The following is a 7,500-nucleotide window of genomic DNA, read 5'->3' as shown; positions in this document are numbered from 1 at the left end:
TGCACCGGGCCGCACCGGCTCACAGGGCACCTCTGCCTCCCCGAAATGTGGGCTTGCATTTTCCCTCAAGCTGCACCGAGTTACATCTCCATCACGGGGCGCCCCTCTGGAGCCAGGAGGAAGCCGTGCTGGGGCACCGGCTTGCCCTCCTCCCCCCATGCCGGGCTCCATAGCATACGAGTGGCCAGTCACCGCCGCTGGCTTTTCCCTTAGATGCCGTGCCCCCGCGGGCTGCGGCTTTGGCCATGGGGGGGAACCCCCGTGAAGAGGGTCCAGTGCTGGGAACTCTCTCTGCCCCTTACCGGGCTCTCTCTCGCCGTGCCTGGACGGGCTTGCTTTCCATTCTTGGTGGGACCGACGCCGGCACCACGTCTCCCCGGCTTTCTCTGCCCCCGTGCCCCACCGGGCAAACTTCGCTTCGGGGGTTCCACACTTCGGCAGTGGCCGGCGCCAGCCACTCGTCAACTTTTTTTCTTTTCCCCGCTTTCGTTGCCGAGCCCGGGCTGGGCTCCGGCTCACGGACGAGCGAAACCCATCCAACACCGCTGAGGGTGCGCCAGCGGCCGCTCCAAACCGCCGCGCCTTTGTTCGGCCCCGCGGGTCCCCTCTCTGACCCGGGCGAAAGCCACCGAGAAGCCAGACGGACCCCTGCCCAGCCGCCTGGCGGGTGGCTTGGAGCAGCCGCTCGGCAGCGCTGCCCTGGGAGTGCTCGGCGTCGCTTGTTCCCTCATATACGGAACTGGAGGGCCGTCAGCTCCGCGAGCGCACAACCAGCCGACCTCCGCCCAGCGGCAGGTCGCAGAAATCACGCCGGCTTGTACGATGACGTAGGCGGAGGCAGAGCGCAACAGCGACCCCTTGGCGACAAGCGCGATCTCCGCGGAGAGCACGTCTACTCGCCGAGGGAGAGCACGTCTACTCGCCAAGGGAGAGCACGTCTACTCGCCGAGGGAGAGCACGTCTACTCGCCCAGGGAGAGCACGTCTACTCGCCCAGGGAGAGCACGTCTACTCGCCGAGGGAGAGCACGTCTACTCGCCCAGGGAGAGCACGTCTACTCGCCCAGGGAGAGCACGTCTACTCGCCCAGGGAGAGCACGTCTACTCGCCCAGAGAGAGCACGTCTACTCGCCCAGGGAGAGCACGTCTACTCGCCCAGGGAGAGCACGTCTACTCGCCCAGGGAGAGCACGTCTACTCGCCCAGGGAGAGCACGTCTACTCGCCCAGGGAGAGCACGTCTACTCGCCCAGGGAGAGCACGTCTACTCGCCGAGGGAGAGCACGTCTACTCGCCGAGGGAGAGCACGTCTACTCGCCCAGGGAGAGCACGTCTACTCGCCCAGGGAGAGCACGTCTACTCGCCCAGGGAGAGCACGTCTACTCGCCCAGGGAGAGCACGTCTACTCGCCCAGGGAGAGCACGTCTACTCGCCGAGGGAGAGCACGTCTACCCGCCGAGGGAGAGCACGTCTACTCGCCGAGGGAGAGCACGTCTACTCGCCGAGGGAGAGCACGTCTACCTCCCGCCTGAGGGAGAGCACGGGGGGGGGGGACAAAGACAGGCGGCAGCAGCTTCGGTGAACGTCACCCGGGAGGCGACCGGGGCTGTCCCGGGGCAGTCCCGGGAAGCCGGCGTCCGACACAGGGAACCGTCAGCTGCCGGACCGGGGCGAATCCCCGCGGCCACGGCAGGGGTGGGGGCTCGAAGACAGCCGGCAGCCGCTTCGGTGAACGTCACCCGGGAGGAGACTGGGGCCCTCCCGGGACCGTCCCGGGAAGACGACGTTCGGCACGAGATCCCGGCCGCGGCCGGACCGGCTCGAAGCCTCGCGGTCCCGGCAGCAGCCGGAGCCGCTCGCCGCCTCGGGCTCCCGGCCCCCTACAGATCCGGCGACTCGTTCGCGGGCGGCGGGGGGAGGCAGTGGAGGGGGTGCGGGGAGAAGCGGCAGCGGAGGCGGAGGGGGGGGGGGCTCGAAGACAGCCGGCAGCCGCTTCGGTGAACGTCACCCAGGAGGCGATCGGGGCCGTCCCGGGGCCGTCCCGGGATGCCGGCTTCCGGCACGGGGTCCCGGCCGCGGCCGGACCGGCTCGTATCCCCGCGGCTCCGGCAGGGGGGGGGGGGCTCGAAGACAGCCGGCAGTCGCCTCGGTGAACGTCACCCGGCCGGCGACCGCGGCCGTTCCGGGGCCGTCCCGGGAAGCCTGCGACAGGCACGGGGTCCCAGCCGCGGCCGGACCGACTCGAAGCCCCGCGGTCCCGGCAGCAGCCGGAGCCGCTCGCCGTTCGGGCTCCCGGCACCCTACAGATCCGGCGACTCGTTCGCCGGCGGCGGGGGGAGGCAGTGGAGGGGGTGCGGGGAGAAGCGGCAGCGGAGGCGGAGGGGGGGGGGGGCTCGAAGACAGCCGGCAGCCGCTTCGGTGAACGTCACCCGGGAGGCGACCGGGACCGGCCCGGGAAGCCATCGTCCGGCCCGGGATCCCGGCCGCGGCCGGACCGGCTCGAATCCCCGCGGCCCCGGCACGGGGGAGGCCCAAAGACTGGCGGCAGCCGCTTCGCTGAACGTCACCCGGCCGGCGACCGGGGCCGTCCCGGGGCCGTCCCGGGATGCCGGCTTCCGGCACGGGGTCCCGGCCGCGGCCGGACCGGCTCGAATCCCCGCGGTCCCGGCAGCAGCCGGAGCCGCTCGCCGTTCGGGCTCCCGGCACCCTACGGATCCGCCGACTCGTTCGCCGGCGGCGGGGGGAGGCAGTGGAGGCGGTGCGGGGAGAAGCGGCAGCGGAGGCGGAGGGGGGGCGGGGGGGACGATAGTGGCGGGGGGCGGGGGGTGCTCGAAGGCAGCCGGCAGCCGGTTCGGTGAACATTCGCCGGGGCGGGGGGGCGACCTGTCCGTGCCCGGGGCAGCCCCGGGAAGCCGGCAGCCAGCACGGGGTCCCGGCAGCACCTGTTCCCTGCCCTGGGACTTGCCGTGCCCGGCGGCCGGTTGCCGGGTGGGGGGAGCGATGAGAGGCAGGGCGCAGCGGCCGGGGCAGCGCCGGGCCGCAGCGGGGGGCTGGGCGGGTGGGGTAGGCGTCGAGCGGCAAGCCCTCGGCTGCAGCGAATGTTCGGCGGTGCGGGGCGGGGGGGGGACGGGACGACACGTTGGGGGCGCCGAGTCCGAGCCACCCCCGGCCCCAGGGGCGGCCGGAGGGGGAGGCCGGTGCCTGGCCCTGGGAGCTGCTGGGCGCCGGATGGCCGAGGGTGCGTCAGAAGCCGCCCGAGCGGTCGAGCAGGTCCTCCAGAAAGGCCTAGGGTGGCTTCGAGGGCCCCGGGAGCAGTCGAGGGAGGCCTCCAGGCAGGTCTGGAGTGGATGGGAGGCCTTCCAAAGCAGACAAGGGAGGCTGCCAGCGGGGCCTAGGCTGGCACTGCAGCCTGTAAATGGTTGGGGTGGGGGCCTCTGGTGCGGCCTGGAGTCTCTGGGTGGCGTCCAGAGAGGTGCAAAAGATCCTCTGGTGCGGCCTGTGGTGGCGGAGAAGCCTGCAGAGCGTGCGGGGGAGGCTTCTGGTGCGGCCTGGGGTGGGTCGGAAGCCTGCAGAGCGTGCGGGAGAGGCTTCTGGTGCGGCCTGGGGTGGCTGAGAAGCCTGCAGAGCGTGCGGGAGAGGCTTCTGGTGCGGCCTGGGGTGGCTGAGAAGCCTGCAGAGCGTGCGGGAGAGGCTTCTGCTGCGGCCTGGGGTGGCTGAGAAGCCTGCAGAGCGTGCGGGGGAGGCCTCTGTTGGGGCCTGGGGTGGGTCAGAAGCCTACAGAGCATGCGGGGGAGGCTTCTGGTGCGGCCTGGGGTGGGTCGGAAGCCTGCAGAGCGTGCGGGAGAGGCTTCTGTTGGGGCCTGGGGTGGCTGAGAAGCCTGCAGAGCGTGCGGGGGAGGCTTCTGCTGCGGCCTGGGGTGGCTGAGAAGCCTGCAGAGCGTGCGGGGGGAGGCTTCTGCTGCGGCCTGGGGTGGCTGAGAAGCCTGCAGAGCGTGCGGGGGAGGCTTCTGGTGCGGCCTGGGGTGGCTGAGAAGCCTGCAGAGCGTGCGGGGGAGGCTTCTGGTGCGGCCTGGGGTGGGACGGAAGCCTGCAGAGCGTGCGGGGGAGGCTTCTGGTGCGGCCTGGGGTGGGTCGGAAGCCTGCAGAGCGTGCGGGAGAGGCTTCTGCTGCGGCCTGGGGTGGGTCGGAAGCCTGCAGAGCGTGCGGGAGAGGCTTCTGTTGGGGCCTGGGGTGGCTGAGAAGCCTGCAGAGCGTGCGGGAGAGGCTTCTGCTGCGGCCTGGGGTGGCTGAGAAGCCTGCAGAGCGTGCGGGAGAGGCTTCTGCTGCGGCCTGGGGTGGCTGAGAAGCCTGCAGAGCGTGCGGGAGAGGCTTCTGGTGCGGCCTGGGGTGGCTGAGAAGCCTGCAGAGCGTGCGGGAGAGGCTTCTGCTGCGGCCTGGGGTGGCTGAGAAGCCTGCAGAGCGTGCGGGAGAGGCTTCTGCTGCGGCCTGGGGTGGCTGAGAAGCCTGCAGAGCGTGCGGGAGAGGCTTCTGCTGCGGCCTGGGGTGGCTGAGAAGCCTGCAGGGCGTGCGGGAGAGGCTTCTGCTGCGGCCTGGGGTGGGTGGGAAGCCTGCAGAGCGTGCGGGGGAGGCTTCTGGTGCGGCCTGGGGTGGCTGAGAAGCCTGCAGAGCGTGCGGGGGAGGCTTCTGCTGCGGCCTGGGGTGGCTGAGAAGCCTGCAGAGCGTGCGGGAGAGGCTTCTGCTGCGGCCTGGGGTGGCTGAGAAGCCTGCAGAGCGTGCGGGGGAGGCTTCTGGTGCGGCCTGGGGTGGCTGAGAAGCCTGCAGAGCGTGCGGGAGAGGCTTCTGGTGCGGCCTGGGGTGGCTGAGAAGCCTGCAGAGCGTGCGGGGGAGGCTTCTGGTGCGGCCTGGGGTGGCTGAGAAGCCTGCAGAGCGTGCGGGAGAGGCTTCTGGTGCGGCCTGGGGTGGCTGAGAAGCCTGCAGAGCGTGCGGGAGAGGCTTCTGCTGCGGCCTGGGGTGGCTGAGAAGCCTGCAGGGCGTGCGGGAGAGGCTTCTGCTGCGGCCTGGGGTGGCTGAGAAGCCTGCAGAGCGTGCGGGAGAGGCTTCTGCTGCGGCCTGGGGTGGCTGAGAAGCCTGCAGAGCGTGCGGGAGAGGCTTCTGCTGCGGCCTGGGGTGGGTCGGAAGCCTGCAGAGCGTGCGGGAGAGGCTTCTGCTGCGGCCTGGGGTGGGTCGGAAGCCTGCAGAGCTTGCGGGGGAGGCTTCTGGTGCGGCCTGGGGTGGGTCGGAAGCCTGCAGAGCATGCGGGGGAGGCTTCTGCTGCGGCCTGGGGTCTCTGGGTGGCCTCTAGAGAGGTGCAAAAGACCCTCTGGGTTGGGCTGGGGTGGCTCTTGGACCCCTGCCACACAGTGGAGAGAGGCCTCCGGCCCGCCACCTGTGTCCCTGTGTGCCTGAGTGCCTGTGTCCCTGTGTCCCTGTGTCCCTGTGTCCCTGAGTGCCTGAGTGCCTGTGTCCCTGTGTCCCTGTGTCCCTGTGTCCCTGAGTGCCTGAGTGCCTGTGTCCCTGTGTCCCTGTGTCCCTGAGTGCCTGAGTGCCTGAGTGCCTGTGTCCCTGTGTCCTTGTGTCCCTGTGTCCCTGTGTCCCTGTGTGCCCGAGTGCCTGTGTCCCTGTGTCCCTGTCTGTGTACCTGTGTGCGAGAGTGTCCGGCACGCCACCCAGCGGCGGCGGGCAAGCAGGTAGGCGGGTGGGCGGGCCGGCGAGGGCCAGTGTGAGTTTGGGGGGTGGGAGGGGAGGCGGCAGCTGGAAGCGTCAGAGGAGGGGGCGTGGCTCCGGCTGGCCCCGGGAGCAGGTTCCCGGGACCGGGACCGGCTGGACCCGGCGGGTGGTTGATCCCGGGGCGGGGGGCAGAGGCGGCGGGAAGCGGCAGCTGCGTGTGCGGCGGGGGGGGTGGAGGGCGAACCGCGGCGGGAAGCGGATGCTTCAGAGCAGGTTACGGGGGCGGGGACGGACGACACCACCTGTCCCCGCCCCGGGACGGGCTGGACCCGGCGCCCTGGACCCGGCGCCGTGTACCCGCCGCCGCCCCCCGCCGCCGCCCCCCTCCGCCACCCCGGGACCCCGACGTTTTTTGGCGCCCGCGCCTTTTTTTGCTCCCCGCCTGCCCGCGCTGCCCCGGGCCCTCCCCCGGGGCGGGGCGGGAGGGAGGGACGGACGGACGGGTAGCCGGGGATCTCCGAGCGCGCGCGCCACCAGACCGAGGCGGGTCCCGGCGGCGGCGGCGGCGGCGGCGGCAGCAAGCGACGGCGGGGGGGGCAGGCTAGGGAGAGAGGGGGAGCGGCATGCGGTAGGGCTGGGGGGTTTGTTTCGGGGGGGAGGGGTGGGGGGGGGGGTGGCAGCGGTCAGCGAGAGCGGGGAGAGGGGGAGCGGCATGCGGTAGGGCTGGGGTGTTTTTGGGGTGGGGGCGTTGGGGGGATTAGCGGGCGGGCGGGCAGCCGAGCCAAGCGGCAAGCCGGGGGGCGGGCGAGGGCGGCTTTAGGGCCGGAGGAGCGGAGCGCAACCTCCCCCGTGCAGGCTCCAGCGTGGAGAGCAGCAAGTTTTTGGGGACGGGGGACGACGGACGGGAGGGGCAGCGGCGAGAGGCTAGCTGCGGCAAGGGGCACCGGCACGGCCGCCCTAACAGCGCCGCCTCGGTCGCAGGGGTTAGAGAGCAGCCGGGCAGCCCGGGAGGGAAGCGGCAGCCCGCGAAGGGGGGAAGGGGGGGCTCCGCGCAAACCGGTAACGGGGGCCGGGGGGTGTGGGGAGCTGGGGGTGGCAGCAGCGGCAAGAGGCAACGTCGGGAGGGGGGGCTCCGCGCAAACCGGTAACGGGGGCCGGGGGGTGTGGGGGGGGGCGGTGGCGGCCGCGGCAAGAGGCAACGGCAGGCGGGGGGGCTCCGCGCAAACCGGCAGCGGGGGGGGGGGGCGGGGGGTAGCGGCAAGAGGCAACGGCGGGAAGGGGGGGCTCCGCGCAAACCGCTAACGGGAGCCGGGGGGTGTGGGGAGCTGGGGGTGGCAGCAGCGGCAAGAGGCAACGTCGGGAGGGGGGGCTCCGCGCAAACCGGTAACGGGGGCCCGGGGGTGTGGAGGGGGCGGTGGTGGCCGCGGCAAGAGGCAACGGCAGGCGGGGGCGCTCCGCGCAAACCGGCAGCGGGGGGGGGGGCGGGGGTAACGGCAAGAGGCAACGGCGGGAAGGGGGGCCTCCGCGCAAACCGGCAGCGGGGGGGGGCGGGGGTAGCGGCAAGAGGCAACGGCGGGAAGGGGGGGCTCCGCGCAAACCGGCAGCGGGGGGGGGCGGGGGTAGCGGCAAGAGGCAACAGCGGGAAGGGGGGGCTCCGCGCAAACCGGCAGCGGGTGGGGGCGGGGGTAGCGGCAAGAGGCAACGGCGGGAAGGGGGGGCTCCGCGCAAACCGGCAGCGGGTGGGGGCGGGGGGTAGCGGCAAGAGGCAACGGCGGGAAGGGGGGGCTCCGCGCAAACC

This window comes from Melanerpes formicivorus, unplaced genomic scaffold (genome assembly GCF_026170545.1).
Source record: "Melanerpes formicivorus ecotype bairdi unplaced genomic scaffold, bMelFor1.0.p_v2 SCAF_294, whole genome shotgun sequence".
Lineage (NCBI taxonomy): Eukaryota > Metazoa > Chordata > Aves > Piciformes > Picidae > Melanerpes > Melanerpes formicivorus.
This window is presented reverse-complemented; position numbering follows the sequence as displayed.